This window comes from Carica papaya, chromosome 5, assembly GCF_054855325.1.
Source record: "Carica papaya isolate Zhongbai chromosome 5, ASM5485532v1, whole genome shotgun sequence".
NCBI lineage: Eukaryota > Viridiplantae > Streptophyta > Magnoliopsida > Brassicales > Caricaceae > Carica > Carica papaya.
In genome coordinates this window covers 20,519,411-20,535,607 of record NC_142313.1, presented here as the reverse complement: position 1 = coordinate 20,535,607, position 16,197 = coordinate 20,519,411, and the positions used below count along the sequence as shown (strand labels likewise).

General features: G+C 44.6%; 20 pseudogenes; 13 read left to right on the top strand and 7 right to left on the bottom strand.

The window, feature by feature from the left end:
* Positions 1-181: 181 nt before the first annotated feature.
* On the top strand, positions 182-300 carry LOC148254988 (5S ribosomal RNA; annotated as a pseudogene).
* Positions 301-2,117: 1,817 nt separating this feature from the next.
* On the top strand, positions 2,118-2,236 carry LOC148254987 (5S ribosomal RNA; annotated as a pseudogene).
* A 529-nt stretch (positions 2,237-2,765) lies between these two features.
* LOC148254986 (5S ribosomal RNA) lies at positions 2,766-2,884 on the top strand (annotated as a pseudogene).
* Positions 2,885-3,090: 206 nt separating this feature from the next.
* On the top strand, positions 3,091-3,209 carry LOC148254985 (5S ribosomal RNA; annotated as a pseudogene).
* A 206-nt stretch (positions 3,210-3,415) lies between these two features.
* On the top strand, positions 3,416-3,534 carry LOC148254984 (5S ribosomal RNA; annotated as a pseudogene).
* A 203-nt stretch (positions 3,535-3,737) lies between these two features.
* LOC148254983 (5S ribosomal RNA) lies at positions 3,738-3,856 on the top strand (annotated as a pseudogene).
* A 1,181-nt stretch (positions 3,857-5,037) lies between these two features.
* LOC148254982 (5S ribosomal RNA) lies at positions 5,038-5,155 on the top strand (annotated as a pseudogene).
* A 2,148-nt stretch (positions 5,156-7,303) lies between these two features.
* LOC148254981 (5S ribosomal RNA) lies at positions 7,304-7,421 on the top strand (annotated as a pseudogene).
* Positions 7,422-7,768: 347 nt separating this feature from the next.
* Positions 7,769-7,886, top strand: LOC148254980 (5S ribosomal RNA; annotated as a pseudogene).
* Positions 7,887-8,224: 338 nt separating this feature from the next.
* On the top strand, positions 8,225-8,343 carry LOC148254979 (5S ribosomal RNA; annotated as a pseudogene).
* A 349-nt stretch (positions 8,344-8,692) lies between these two features.
* On the top strand, positions 8,693-8,811 carry LOC148254978 (5S ribosomal RNA; annotated as a pseudogene).
* A 318-nt stretch (positions 8,812-9,129) lies between these two features.
* Positions 9,130-9,255, top strand: LOC148254977 (5S ribosomal RNA; annotated as a pseudogene).
* Positions 9,256-9,599: 344 nt separating this feature from the next.
* Positions 9,600-9,718, top strand: LOC148254976 (5S ribosomal RNA; annotated as a pseudogene).
* Positions 9,719-11,234: 1,516 nt separating this feature from the next.
* LOC148254975 (5S ribosomal RNA) lies at positions 11,235-11,352 on the bottom strand (annotated as a pseudogene).
* A 733-nt stretch (positions 11,353-12,085) lies between these two features.
* Positions 12,086-12,204, bottom strand: LOC148254974 (5S ribosomal RNA; annotated as a pseudogene).
* A 206-nt stretch (positions 12,205-12,410) lies between these two features.
* Positions 12,411-12,529, bottom strand: LOC148254973 (5S ribosomal RNA; annotated as a pseudogene).
* Positions 12,530-12,734: 205 nt separating this feature from the next.
* On the bottom strand, positions 12,735-12,853 carry LOC148254972 (5S ribosomal RNA; annotated as a pseudogene).
* A 205-nt stretch (positions 12,854-13,058) lies between these two features.
* On the bottom strand, positions 13,059-13,177 carry LOC148254971 (5S ribosomal RNA; annotated as a pseudogene).
* A 1,881-nt stretch (positions 13,178-15,058) lies between these two features.
* On the bottom strand, positions 15,059-15,177 carry LOC148254970 (5S ribosomal RNA; annotated as a pseudogene).
* A 348-nt stretch (positions 15,178-15,525) lies between these two features.
* Positions 15,526-15,651, bottom strand: LOC148254969 (5S ribosomal RNA; annotated as a pseudogene).
* Between the last annotated feature and the right edge of the window lie 546 nt (positions 15,652-16,197).

The window sequence follows — 16,197 nt, the reverse complement described above, 5'->3', positions numbered from 1 at the left end:
AACAAGCAAAACAGAGGTGCAGCGGGTGGTCCATTTATCTGGGCGTGAGTCGAGGCAACAGAGCATTTTGCTTGATATTAGAACGAGAAGGAGAGGTGTAGTGTGCATGCATAAGGAAACAAATGATGTGTGGGGGGAGGGAAGGAGAAGGAGTGTATGTATTTGCAGCGCGGATTGAAACAGGTGTTGTCATACCAGCACTAATGCACCGGATCCCATCAGAACTCCGCAGTCAAGTAAGCTTGGGCGAGAGTAGTATTAGGTTGGGTGATCTCTTGGGAAGTACTCGTGTTGCACCCATTTTTTTGCAGATGGGTCGTTCGACATTACGTGCCTGGAACTATGATCCGCTGGTTTATTCGCAAATGTGAGTCATCTGCGACATTTTACTTGATATTAGAACGAGAAGGAACGGTGTAGTGTGCACGCACAAGGAAACAAATGACGGGAGGGGGAGGAAAGGAGAAAGAGTTTATGTATTTGCAGCGCAGAATGAAACAGGCACGATCATACAAGCACTAATGCACCATATCCCATTAGAACTCTACAGTTAAGTGTTTTTGGGCGAAAGTAGTACTAGGATGGGTGATCTCCTAGGAAGTACTCATGTTGCACCAAGTTTTGTACAGATGGATCGTTCGACATTACGCGCGACTGGAACAATGGTCTGCTGGTTTATTCGCAAATGTGAGTCACGGCACTGGAGCATTTTACTTGATATTAGAATGAGAATGAGAGGTACAGTGTGCATGCACAAGGAAACAAATGACGAGGGGGGGAGGAAAGGAGAAGAAGTGTATGTATTTGCAGCGCAGAATAAAACAGGTACGATCATACCAGCACTGATGCACCGGATCCCATCATAACTCCTCTGTTAAGTATGCTTGGGGGAGAGTCATATTAGGATGGATGACCTCCTAGGAAGTCCTTGTGTTAGATCCATTTTTTTATAGATGGGTAGTTCGACGTTACACGTGACTTGAACTATAGTCCACTGGTTTATTCGCAAATTTTAGTCACGGCACTAAGACATTTTACGTGATATTAGAACGAGAAGGAGATGTGCAGTGTGCACGCACAAGGAAACAAATGACGGGAAGGGGGAGGGAAGGAGAAGGAGTGTATGTATTTGCGGCACGGAATGAAACAAGTGCCATTATATCATCACTAATTCACCGGATCCCATCAGAACTCCGTAGTTAAATATGCTTGGGCGAGTGTAGTACTAGTAGAGGTGACCTCTTAGGAAGTCCTCGTGTTGCACCCATTTTTTTACAGATGGGTCATTCAACGTTACGCTCGACTGGAACTATGGTCCGCTGGTTTATTTGCAAATGTCAGTCACGATGCTGAGGCATTTTACTTGATATTAAAACGAGAAACAAAAGTGCAGTGTGCACGCACAAGGAGACAAATGACAGGGGGGAGGGAAAGAGAATGAGTGTATGTATTTGCAGCGCAAATGAAACAGGTATGATGATACCAGCACTAATACACTGGATTCTATCAGAACTTCGCAGTTAAGTGTAATTTGGCGAGAGTAGTACTAGGATGGGTGACCTCCTGGGATGTTCTCGTGTTTCACCCATTTTTTTGCAGATGGGTCTCGACGTTACGCGCAACTGGAACTATGGTCCATTAGTTTATTTACAAATGTGAGTCACGGCGCTAGGGCATTTTACTTGATATTAGAACGAGAAGAAGAGGTACAGTGTGCATCCACAAGGAAACAAATGACGGGAGGGGGGAGAGAAGGAGAAGGAGTGTATGTATTTGCAGCGCAAAATGAAACAGGTACAATCATACCAGCACTAATGCACTAGATCCCATCAGAACTCTGCAGTTAAGTCTGCTTGGGCGAGAGTAGTTCCAAGATCGGTGACCTCCTGACAAGTTCTCGTGTTGCAACCATTTTTTCGCAGATGGGTCGTTCGACGTTACGCGTGACTAGAACTATGATCCGCTGGTTTATTTACAATTGTGAGTGACGGCGCCAGGGCAATTTACTTGATATTAGAACGAGAATGAGAGCTACAATGTGCACGCACAAGGAAACAAATGACTGGAGAGGAGAGGTAAGGAGAAGGAGTGTATATATTTACAGCACGGAATGAAATTGGTGCGATCATACCAGAACTAAAGCACCGGATCCCATGAGAACTCCGCAGTTAAGTGTGCTTGGGCGATAGTAGTACTAGGATGGGTGACCTCCTAGGAAGTTCTCGTGTTGCATCCGTTTTTTTGCAGATGGGTCATTCGACGATACGCGCAACTGGAACTATGGTTTGCTGGTTTATTCGCAAATGTGAGTCACTACGCCAGAGCATTTTACTTGATATTAGAACGAGAAGGAGAGGTGCAGTGTGTAAGCACAAGGAAACAAATGACAGGAGGGGGGAGGGAAGGAGAAGGAGTGCTTGTATTTGTAGCGCGGAATGAAACTGTGCGATCATACCAGCACTAGTGCACCGGATTCTATCAGAACTCCAAATTTAAGTGTGCTTAAACGATAGTAGTACTAGGATGGGTGACCTCCCAGGAAGTCCTCGTGTTGCATCTGTTATTTTGTAGATGGGTCGTTCGATGTTACGTGCGACTGGAACTATGGTCCGCTAATTTATTCGCAAATGTGAGTCACGACGCCGGAGCATTTTACTTGATATTAGAACGAGAAGGAAATGTGCAGTGTGCATGCATAAGAAAACAAATGATGGGAGGGGGAGGGAAGGAGAAGGAGCGTATGTATTTGCAGCGCAAAATGAAACAGGTGCAATCATACCGGCACTAATGCATTGGATCCCATCAAAACTCCGCAGTTAAGTGTGCTTGGGCGAGAGTAGTTCCAAGATCGGTGACTTCCTGAGAAGTTCTCGTGTTGCAACTATTTTTTTGTAGATGGGTCGTTCGACGTTATGCGCGACTGGAACTATGATCTGCTGGTTTATTCGCAATTGTGAGTGACGGTGCCACGGCAATTTACTTGATATTAGAACGAGAAGAAGAGCTGTTGTGTGCACACACAAGGAAACTAATGACGAGAGAGGAAAGGTAAGGAGAAGGAGTGTATGTATTTGCAGCGCAGAATTAAATTGGTGCGATCATACCAGAACTAATGCACCGAATCCCATCAGAATTTCGAAGTTAAGTGTGCTTGGGCGATAGTAGTACTAGGATGGGTGACCTCCTAGGATGTTCTCGTGTTGCATTCGTTTTTTTACTGATGGGTCATTCGATGTTACGCACGACTGGAACTATGGTAAGCTTGTTTATTCGCAAATGTGAGTCACGGTGCCGGAGTATTTTACTTGATATTAGAACGAGAAGGAGAGGTGCAGTGTGTACGCACAAGAAAACAAATGACGGGAGGGGGAAGGGAAGGAGAAGGAGTGTTTGTATTTGCAGCACGAAATAAAACAGGTGCGATCATACCAGCACTAATGCACCGGATACTATCAGAACTCTGCATTTAAGTGTGCTTGGGCGAGAGTAGTACTAGGATGGCTGACCTCCTAGGAAGTACTCGTGTTGCACCCATTTTTTTCAGATGGGTCATTCGACGTTACACGCGACTTGAACTATATTCTGCTGGTTTATTCGCAAATATGTGTCATGACGCTGGGGCATTTTACTTGATATTAGAACGAGAAGGAGAGGTGTTGTGTGCACGCACAAGGAAATAAATGACGGGAGGGGAGAGAATGAGAAGGAGTGTATGTATTTGCAGCGCAGAATGAAACAGGTGCGATCATACCAGCATTAATGCGCCGGATCTCATTAGAACTCTGCAGTTAAGTGTGCTTGGGCGAGAGTAGTTTTAGCATGGGTGACCTCCTGGGAAGTCCTCGTATTGCACCCGTCTTTTTCTTAATATTTTTCGTGCATCTATTTATAGTCCACCACGTGATAAGAGTTTCATTATGAGCATCATAAATAATAGAACAAGCAAAATAGAGGTGCAGCGGGCGGTCCGTTTATCTGGGCGTGAGTCGAGGCAACGGAGCATTTTGCTTGATATTACAACTAGAAGTAGAGGTGCGGTGTCCACACAGAATGAAACAAATGATGGGAGGGGGGAGGGAAAGAGAACAGGTATATGTATTTGAAGTGAGATATAGGATGGGTGGGATCATACTAGCACTAATGCATCATATCCCATCATAATCTGCAGTTAAGCGTGTTTGGGCGAGAGTAGTACTAGGATGAGTGACCTTCTGGAAGTGCTTGTGTTGCACTCATCTTTTTGTGGATAGGGCATCAAACGTTACGCGCAACTGAAGCCATAATCCACTGGTTCACTTGCCGGCGTGAGTCAATGTGCCGGGGCATTTTGCTTACTTTTTTTGTGCACTCATTTATAGTCCACCATGTTATAAGAGAGTCATTATGAGCATCTTACATAGTAGAACAATGAAAAAAAAGGTGTGGCGGGTGGTCCTTTAATTTGGGCATAAGTCGAGGCACGGGGGCATTTTACTTGATATTAGAACTAGAAACAGAGATGTAATGTGCACGCACAGCGAAAAAAATGACGGTAGAGGAGAGGAAATGAAAAGGGTATATGTATTTACAATGTGGAATGAAATGGGTGGGATCATACCAGCACTAATGCACCGGATCCCATCGAACTATATAGTTAAGCATGCTTGGACGAGAGTAGTACTAGTATCGGTAACCTCCTGAGAAGTCCTCATATTGCACTGTCTTTTTACAAACAGGGCGTAAAACGATACATGTGATCGGAGCCACAATCCGCTAGCGTGAGTCCCATCGTCAGAAAATTTTGCGTACTATTTTTTCATGCATTCATTTATAGTCTACCACGTGATAAGAGTGTCATTACGAGCATCTTACATAGTATAATAAAGAAAAATGAGGTACGGCGGGCGGTCCTTTCTTCTTGCATGAGTCGAGGTGTCGGGGCATTTCGCTTGATACTAGAACTATAAACAGAGGTGCGGTGTGCACGCACAGCGAAAAAAATGACGGGTAGGGAAGGGAAAGAGAAGGGGTATATGTATTTGCATCACGAAATGAAAGGGGTGCAATCATACTAGCATTAATACACTGGATCCCATCGAACTCCGTAGTTAAGCGTGCTTGGGCGAGAGTAGTATTAGGATGGGTAATCTCCTGGGAAGTTCTCTTATTGCACCCATCTTTTTGCAAACGAGGAGTCAAATGTTACGCGTGATCGTAGCTACAGTCCGCCGACATGAGTAGCGACGTTGAAACATTTTGCTTAATATTTTACGTGCACTTATTTGTAGTCCACCACATGATAAGAGTCTCATTACAAGAGTCTTACATAGTAGAACAACGAAAAAAGAGGCACAGCAGGCCTCCGTTCTTTTGGCGTGAGTCGAAGTGACATGGCATTTCACTCTATATTACAACTAGAATTAGAGATGCGGTATGCCCGCACAACGAAATAAATGTGGGAGGGGGGAGGGAAGGAGAAGGGCTATATTTATTTGCAGTGGGGAATGGGACAGTCGCGATCATACAAACACTAATGGACAGGATCCCATCAGAACTCTGTAGTCAAGCGTGCTTGGACGAGATTAGTTTTAGGATGGGTGACCTCCTGGAAAGTCCTCGTGTTGAACCCATTTTTTTTTAGACGGGGTGTTAAACGTTAAGTACGATTGGAGCCACAGTCTGTCGGTGTGAATCGTGGGGCCTGAAAATTTTGCTTAATATTTTTCGTGCATTCATTTATAGTCCACCACGTGATAAGAGTGTCATTACGAGTATCTTACATAGTATAACAATGAAAAATGAGGTACGGCAGGCGATCCATTTATCTAGGTGTGAGTCGAGGTGCTGGGGTATTTCGCTTGATATTAAAACTAGAAACAAAGGTGTGGTTGTGCGCACAACAAAACAAATGACAGGAGATGTGAGGGAAGGAGAAGGGTTATATGTACTTGCAGCGTGGAATGGAAAGGGTGCGATCATACCTGCACTAATGCATTGGATCCCATCGAATTTCGTAGTTAAGTGTGTTTGGGCGGAAGTAGTACTAGAATGGGTGACCTCCTGGAAAGTTCTCATGTTCCACTCATTTTTTTGCTGACGGGACAATAAACATTATGCGTGATCAAAGCCATTGTCCCTCGGAGTGAGTCGCAACGCCGAGACATTTTTCTTAATATTTTTTGTGCATTCATTTATAGTTCGCCACGTGATAAGAGTGTCATTACGAGCATCTTACATAGTAGAATAACAAAAAATGAGGTGCAAGGGTAGTCCGTTCATCTGGGCATGAGTCGAGGCGCCGGAGCATTTTTCTCTATATTAGAACTATAAGCAGAGGTGCGGTGTTCACGCATAATGAAACAAATAATAGGGGGGAGGGAGGGAGAAGAGGTATATGTATTTGTAGCACAAAATAGAAGAGGTGCGATCGTACTAGCACTAATGCACTGGATCCCATCGAGCTCCATAATTGAGCGTGCTTTGGCGAGAGTAATACTAAGATGGGTGATCTTTTGGGAAATCCTCATGTTGCGCCTGTTTTTTTACGGATGGGGTGTTAAATGTTATGCGCAATAGGAGCCATAGTCCGCCGGCATGAGTCGTGGCGCCAGAATATTTTGCTTATCGTGCATTCATTTATAGTCCACCATATGATAAGAGTGTCATTACGAACATCTTACATAGTAGAACAATGAAAAATGAGGTACGACAGGCGGTCCGTTTATCTAGGCGTGAGTCGAGGTGCCCGGACATTTCGCTTGATATTAGAACTAGAAACAGAGGTGTAGTGTGCATGCACAGAGAAACAAATGACAGGAGGGGGGAGGGAAGGAGAAGGGGTATATGTATTTGCAGCACGAAATGGAAGGGGTGCGATCATACCAACATTAATGCATCGGATCTTGTTGAACTCCGCAATTAAGCGTGCTCTGGTGAAAGCAGTATTAGGATGGGTGACATCCTGCGAAGTCCTCGTGTTCCACCTGTCTTTTTATGGATGGGGCGTTAAATGTTACGCGTGATCGGAGCGACAGTCCGCCAATGTGAGTCGCGGCATTTGGACATTTTGCTTAATATTTTTCATGCATTCATTTATAGTCCATCACGAGATAAGAATGTCATTACGATTATCTTACATAGTAAAATAATGAAAATAGAGTTGTGGCGGGCGGTCTATTCATCTGGGCATAAGTCAAGATGCCTTGACATTTCACTTGATATTAGAACTAGAAACAGAGGTGCGGTGTGCGCGCACAATAAAATAACTGATGAGAGGGGAGAGGGAAGGAGAAATGGTATATGTATTTGCAGCGCAGAATGGAAGGGGTGTGATCATACCAGCACTAATGCATCGGATCCCATCGAACTTCGTAGTTAATCGTGCTTGGGCGAGAGTAGTACTAGGATGGGTGATCTCCTAGGCAGTTCTCATGTTGCACCCTTCTTTTTGCAGATTGGACATTAAATGTTACGCGGGACTAGAGCGATAGTCACCGGTTAATTCGCAAACGTGAGTCACGGCGCCAAAGCATTTTGCTTAATATTATCCGTGCATTCAATTATAGCCCACCAGGTGATAAGATTATTATTACGAGCATCTTACATAGTAGAACAACAAAAAAGGAGGTGCAGCGGGTGTTCCATTCATATAGACATAAGTCGAGGCACCGGAGAATTTCGCTCGATATTAGAACTAGAAGCAGAGGTGCGTTGCGCGCATAGTGAAACAAATGACGGGAAGGGAGAGGGAAAGAGAAGGGATATATGTCTTTGCGGCACAAATTAGAAGGGGTGCGATCATACCAACACTAGTTCACGAGATCCATTAGAACTCTGCAGCTAAGCGTGCTTGGGCGAGAGTAGTTCTATGATGGGTGACCTTTTGAGAAACACTCGTGTTGTACCCTTTTTTTTGCAGACAGAGCGTTAAATGTTACGCAGGATTGGAGTGACAGTTCTCCTATTCATTCGCAAATGTGAGTCATGGTGCCGGTTAATATTTTTCGTGCATTCAATTAAATCCCATCACGTGATGAGAGTGTCATTGCGAGCATCTTAAATAGTAGAACAATGAAAAATGAGGTGCAGCAGGCGATCCCTTCATATGGGCATGAGTCGAGGTGCCAGGGCATTTCGCTCGAAATTAGAACTAGAAGCAGAGGTGAGTTGCGCGCACAGTGAAACACATGACGGGAAGGGAGAGGGAAGGAGAAGTGGTATATGTCTTTGTGGTGCAAATTAGAAGGGGTGTGATCATACCAGCACTAGTTCACCGGATCCCATTAGAACTCCGCAGTCAAGCGTGCTTGGGCAAGAGTAGTACTAGGATGGGTGATCTCTTGGGAAGTACTCGTGTTGCACCCTTCTTTTTGTAGACGGGGCATTAAATGTTACGCGGAACCAGAGCGATGGTCCAGCGGTTCATTCACAAATGTGAGTCACAGCGTCGGTACATTTTGCTTAATATTTTTTGTGCATTCAATTAAAGGCCTTCACTTGTTGAGAGTGTCATTGCGAGCATATTATATAGTAGAATAATGAAAAAGGAGGTGCGGCGGTTGTTTATATAGACATGAGTCGAGGTGCCGGGGTATTTCGCTCGATATTAGAACTAGAAGCAGAGGTGAGTTACGCGCACAACGAAATAAATGATGGGAAGCAAGAGGGATGGGGATGGGGATGGGGTATATGTATTTTCGGCCTAAACCAAAACGATTGCGATCATACCAGTACTAGTTCACCGGATCCCATCAGAACTCCGCAGTCAAGTGTTCTTGGGCGAGAGTAGTACTAGAATGCGTGACCTTCTGGGAAGTTCTCGTGTTGCACCCTTCTTTCTATAAATGGGGCATTAAATGTTATGCGAGACCAGAGCGACGATCCGCCGGGGCATTTTGCTTAATATTTTTTTCACATTCAATTAAAACCAATCACGTGATAAGAGTGTCATTGCGAGCACCTTAGATAATATAACAACAACAAAAGAGGTGCGATGGACGATCCGTTCATATGGGCATGAGTTGAGGCGCTGGGGCATTTCGCTTAATATTAGAACTAGAAGAAGAGGTGAGGTGCGCGCACAACGAATCAAATGACGGGAGGGGAGAGGGAAGGAGAAGGGGCATATGTATTTGCAGCGCAAACAAGAAAGGGTGTGATCATACCAGCACTAGTTCACCGGATCCCATCAGAACTCTACAGTTATGCGTGCTTGGGCGAGAGTAGTACTAGGATGGGTTACCTCTTGGGAAGCTCTCGGCTCTCGTGTTGCATCCTTCTTTTTTCAGACTGGGCGTTAAATGTTACGCGGGACTGGAGCGACAATCCACCGGTTCATTCATAAACGTGAGTCACGGTGTTGGGGCATTTTATTTAATATTTTTCGCGCATTCAATTAAAGCCCATCACGTGATAAAAATATCTACGAGCATATTACATAGTAGAACAACAAAAAATGAGGTGCGGCGCTATCCGTTCATATGGGCATGAGTCAAGGCGCTGGGGTATTTCACTGGATATTAGAATTAGATGTAGAGGTGAGGTGTGCGCATAGCGAAACAAATGATGGGAGGGGAGAGGGAAGGAGAAGAGGTATATGTACTTGTGGCGGAAATAAGAACGGGTGCGATCATACCAGCACTAGTTCACCGGATCCCATCTGAACTCCGTAGTTAAGCGTGCTTGGGCGAGAGTAGTACTAGGATGGGTGATCTCCAAGGAAGTTTTCGTGTTGCACCATTTTTTTTATAGACGGGGCATTAAACATTCAACTGAATCGGAGCGATGGTCCGCCGGTTCATTTGCAAACGTGAGTCACGGCACCGGAGCATTTTTATTAATATATTTTCAGCATTCAATTAAAGCCCATCACGTGATGAGTGAGTCATTGTGAGCATCTTAAATAGTAGAACAACAAAAAACAAGAGGCGGCAGGCGATCCGTTCATGTGGGCATGAGTCGAGATAGGTCATTCGACATTACGCGCGACTGGAACTATGTTCCGCTGGTTTATTCGCAAATGTGAGTCACGGCGCTGGGGCATTTTACTTGATATTAGAACGAGAAAGAGAGGTGCAGTGTGTACGACAATGAAACAAATGACGGGAAGGGGGAGGGAAGGAGAAAGAGTGTATCTATTTGCAGCGTAGAATGAAACAGGTGCCATAATACCATCACTAATTCATCAGATCCCATCAGAAGTCCGCAGTTAAATGTGCTTGGGCGAGTGTAGTAGTAGAAGTGGTGACCTCCTAAGAAGTCCTTGTATTGCACCTATTTTTTTCAGATGGGGTGTTTGACATTACGCGCGACTGGAACTAAGGTTCGCTAGTTTATTCGCAAATGTGAGTCAAGGCACTGGGGCATTATACTTGATATAATAAGGAGAAAGAGAGGTGCAGTGTGCACGTACAAGGAAACAAATGACGGGAGGGGGGAGGGAAGGAGAAGGAATGTATGTATTTGTAGCGCGGAATAAAACAAGTGCGATCATACCAGCACTAATGCACCGGATCCCATCATAACTCCTCAATTAAGTGTGCTTGAGGGAGAGTCGTATTAGGATGGGTGACATCCTAGGAAGTACTCGTGTTACACCCATTTTTTTGCAGATGGGTAGTTCGACGTTACGCGTGACTGGAACTATGGTCTGCTGATTTATTCCTAAATGTGAGTAAAAGCGCCAAGACATTTTACTTGATATTAGAACGAGAAAGAGAGGTACAGTGTGCACACACAAGGAAACAAATGACGGGAGGGGGGAGGGAAGGAGAAGGAGTGTATGTATTTGTATCTCGGAATAAAACAGGTGCCATTATACCATCACTAATTCGTCGGATTCCATTAGAACTCCGCAGTTAAATGTGCTTGGGCGAGTGTACTACTAGTAGTGGTGAACTCCTAGGAATTCCTCGGGTTGCACCTATTTTTTTGCAGATGGGTCGTTCGACGTTACGCGCGATTGGAACTATGGTCTGCTAATTTATTTGTAAATGTGAGTCACGGCACCGGTGCTTTTTACTTGATATTTGCAGATGCCATGTCGCTTCGACTCACGCCCAGAAGAACGGAGACTCGCTGCGCCTCTTTTTTCGTTGTTCTACTATGTAAGACTCTCGTAATGAGACTCTTAGCACGTGGTGGACTACAAATAAATGCACGTAAAATATTAAGCAAAATGTTTCAACATCACTACTCATGCCGGCGAACTGTGGCTCCGATCGTGCGTAACGTTTAACGCCCCATCTGCAAAAAGACGGGTGAAACAAGAGAACTTCCTAAAAGGTCACCCATCCTAGTACTACTCTCGTCCAAGCACACTTAATTACGGAGTTCGATGGGATCTGGTATATTAATGCTAGTATGATTGCACCCCTTCCATTCCGCACTGCAAATACATATACCCCTTCTCCTTCCCTCCCCCCACCCGTCCTTTTTTTCACTGTGCGCGCACACCGCACCTCTGTTTATAGTTCTAATATCAAGCGAAATGACCCGACACCTCTACTCACGCCAGAAGAAAGGACCGCCCGCAGTACCTCATTTTTCTTTATTCTACTATGGAAGATGCTCTTAATGACACTCTTATCACGTGGTAGACTATAAATGAATGCACGAAAAAATAGTAAGCAAAATTTTCTGGTGACGCGACTCACGCCAGTAGATTGTGGCTCCGATCACATGCATCGTTTTACGCCCCATTTGTAAAAAGACAGGGCAACACGAGGACTTCTCAGGAGGTTACCGATCCTAGTACTACTCTCGCCCAAGCATGCTTAACTCCATAGTTCAATAGGATCCGGTGCATTAATGTTGGTATGATCGAACCCCTTCCATTCCTCATTGCAAATACATATACCCCTTCTCTTTTTCTCCCCTCTCCCATCATTTTTTTCATTGTGCGCGCACACTGCATCTCTGTTTCTAGTTTTAATATCAAGCAAAATGTCCCAGCGCCTCGAATTATGCCCAGATTAAAGGCGCGCGCACACTCCATCTCGTTCTAATATCAAGTAAAATGCCTTGGCGCCATGACTCACATTTGCAAATAAACCAGCGGACCATAGTTCCAGTCACGCGTAACGTCGAACGACCCATCTGAAAAAAATTTGTACAACACGAGAACTTCCCTGAAGGTCACCTATCCTAGTACTACTCTCGCTCAAGCACACTTAACTGCAGAGTTCTGATAGGATCCGGTGCATTAGTGCTGGTACAATCGCACTTGTTTTATTCTGTGCTGCAAATACATACACTTCTTCTCCTTCCCTCCCCCCTCCCGTTATTTGTTTCCTTGTGCATGCACACTATACCTCTCATTCTTGTTCTAATATCAAGTAAAATTCTCCGGCACCGTGACTCACATTTGCGAATAAACCTGCAGACCATAGTTCCAGTTATGCGTAACCTCGAACGTCCCATCTGTAAAAAAATAGGTGCAACACAAGGACTTCACAGGAGGTCACCCATCCTAGTACTACTATCGCCCAAGCACACTTAACTGCAGAGTACTGATGGGATCCAGTGCATTAGTGCTAGTATAATGGCACCTTTTTTCTTCTGCGCTACAAATACATACACTCATTCTCCTTCCCTTCCCCCTCCCATAATTTGTTTCCTTGTGCGTGCACACTACACCTTTCCTTCTCGTTCTAATATCAAGTAAAATGCATCAGCGTCGTAACTCACATTTGAGAATAAACCAGCAGACCATAGTTCTAGTCGCGCATAACGTCGAACGACCCATCTGAAAAAAATAGGTGCAACACAAGGACTTCCCAGGAGGTCACCCATCCTAGTACTACTCTCACCCAAGCATACTTAAATGCAAAATTCTGATGACATCAGGTGCATTAGTGCTGGTATGATCGCACCTGTTTTATTCCGCGCTGCAAATACATACACTCCTTCTCCTTCCCACCCCCTCCCGTCATTTGTTTCCTTGTGCGTACACAGTGCACCTCTCCTTCTCATTCTAATATCAAGTAAAATCCATCGGCGCCGTGACTCACATTTACAAATAAACCAGTGGACCATAGCTCCTGTCGCACGTAACGTCGAACAACCCATCTGCAAAAAAATGGGTGCAACACGAGGACTTCTCAGGAGGTCACCCATCCTAGTACTAGTCTCCCCCAAACACACTTAACTGCGGAGTTCTGATGGGATCTGGTGCATTAGTGCTGGTATGGTCGCACTTCTTCCATTCTGCGCTGCAAATATATACACTCATTCTCCTTCCCTCCCCCCTCCCGTCATTTGTTTCCTTGTGCGTGCACAATTTACCTCTCCTTCTCGTTCTAATATCAAGTAAAATGCCCCGGCGTCGTGACTCCCATTTGCGAATAAATAAGCGGACTATAGTTCTTGTCGCGCGTAACATCGAACGACCCATCTGCAAAAAAATTATTGCAACACGAGGATTTCCCTAGAAATCACCCATCCTATTACTACACTCGTCCAAGCACATTTAACTGCAGAGTTTTGATGGGATATGGTAAATTAGTGATGGTCAATTTCAGAATCTCCCTGTCGAATGGCCTGTTTTCCCCGGTCGGAATAGGCGGGTCAATTCATTCCCTTAGAATCGTACTTGAGAGTTTCCTACCTTATATGGCTCGACAGTCAATTCTTTTAGTGTCCCTTTTTTTAATCTACATATCTAATTGAATGAGATTTCTCATAGATATCCTATTTTTTCTCAAGTTAACCAAAATAGATTTATTACATGAGTTTCAAACTTGAATTTTGATTAAATTAAATAATAATCAGTTTTAGCTTATCTTTTCTCCCACCTTCAGAAAAAATAAATAAATTAATTAATAAAGCATAGGCATTTCGACTATTGTTAGAATTCTCTGAAAGGTGACTATCTCGGTTTCGTTTTCGTATAGAAATTTATATAGAATCTTTGAAAAAGACTTTTCTTCATAAAAAGACCTACTGTCTTTAGGATCTGATGCTACACCGCTGCTCAATATCTTAAGGGATCGACTCTATTACATAAGTTGATCCCACATTTTTCATTCCGCGCTTCAAATACATACTCTCCTTCTCCTTCCCTCCCACCTCCCGTCATTTGTTTCCTTGTGCATGTACACTGCACTTCTCCTTGTCGTTCTAATATCAAGTAAAATGCTCCGACGCCGTGACTCATATTTGCGAATAAACCAGCGGACCATAGTTCTAGCCGGGCGTAAGGTCGAACGACCCATGTGCAAAAAGATGGTTGCAACACGAGGACTTCCCAGAAGGTCACCCATCCTAGTACTACTCTCGCCCAAGCACACTTAGCTGTGTAGTTCTGATGGGATCCGAAGAAGTAGTGATGGTATAATGGCACCAGTCTCATTCCGCGCTGTAAATACATACACTCATTCTCCTTCCCTCCCCCTCCCGTCATTTGTTTCCTTGTGCGTGTACACTGCACCTCTCCTTCTCCTTCTAATATCAAGTAAAATGCCTCGGCGTCGTGACTCACATTTGGGAATAAACCAGCTGACCATAGTTCCAACCACGCGTAACGTTGAACGCCCTGTTTAAAAAAAAAAGTGCAACACAAGGACTTCCCAAGAAGTCACCACTTCTAGTACTACACTCGCCCAAGCACATTTAACTGCGGAGTTATGATGGGATCCGGTGAATTAGTGATCGTATAATGGCACTTGTTTCATTTTGCAGTCCGAATACATACACTCCTTCTTCTATCCCCCCTCCCGTCATTTGTTTCCTTGTGCGTGCACACTGCACCTCTCCTTCTCGTTCTAATTTCAAGTAAAATGCTCTCGCGCCGTGACTGACATTTGCGAGTAAACCAGCGGAATATACTTCCAGTCGCGTGTAATGTCGAAAGACCCATCTCGACTCATGCCCATTGAACGGATCGCCCGCCGCCTCTCATTTTTTGTTTTTCTACTATTTAAGATGCTTAGAATGACACTCTCATCACGTGATGGGCTTTAATTGAATGCTAAAAAAATATTAAGAAAAATGCTCTGATGCCGTGACTCACGTTTGCAAATGAACCAGCGGACCATCGCTCTGCTCCATTTGAATGTTTAACTCCCCATCTGCAACAAGAAGGGTGCAACACGAGAACTTCCCAGGAGATCACCCATCCTAGTACTACTATCTCCCAAGTACGCTTAACTACGGAGTTCATATGTGATCCGATGAACTAGTGCTAGTATGATCGCACCCATTCTAGTTTGCGCCTCAAGTACATATACCCCTTCTCCTTCCCTCTCCCCTCCCGTCATTTGTTTCGTTGTTCGCGCACCTCACCTCTGCATCTAATTCTAATATCAAGCAAAATACCTCGGTGCACACCTCCACTCATTCTCATATGAACGGATAGCGTCGCACCTTGTTTTTTGTTGTTCTACTATGTAATATGCTCGCAGACACTCTTATCACCTAATGGGCTTTAATTGAATGCACGAAAAATATTAAACAAAATGCCTCTGGGCCGTTAATCACATTTGCGAATGAACCAGTGGACCATTGCTTCGATCCCGCGTAACGTTTAACACCAAGTCTGAAAAAAGAAGGATGCAACACGAGAGCCGAGAGCTTCCCATGAGGTAACCCATCCTAGTACTACTCTCGCCCAAGCACGCATAACTGCAGAGTTCTGATGGGATCCGGTGAACTAGTGCTGGTATGATCGCACCCTTTCTTGTTTACGATGCAAACATATATGCCCCTTCTCCTTCCCTCTTCCCTCCCGTCATTTGATTCGCTATGTGCGCACCTCACCTCTTCTTCTAGTTCTAATATTAAGCGAAATGCCTCGGCGCCTCGACTCATGCCCATATGAACGGATCGCCCACCGCACCTCATTTTTTGTTGTTATATTATGTAAGGTGCTCGGAATGACACTCTTATCACGTGATTGGTTTTAATAGAATGTGCAAAAAATATTAAGCAAAATGCCCCGGCAGACTGTCGCTCCGGTCCCGCGTATCATTTAACACCCCATCTGTAGAAAAAAGGGTGCAACACGAGCACTTTCCAGAAGGTCACGCATCCTAGTACTACTCTCGCCCAATAATGCTTGACTGCGGAGTTCTGATGGGATCCGGTGAACTAGTGCTGATATGATTGCAATCCTTTTGGTTTGCGCCGTAAATACATATACGTCTTCTCCTTCTCACTCCCTTCCCATCATTTATTTCGCTGTGGACGCAACCCACCTCTGTTTCTAGTTTTAATATCGAG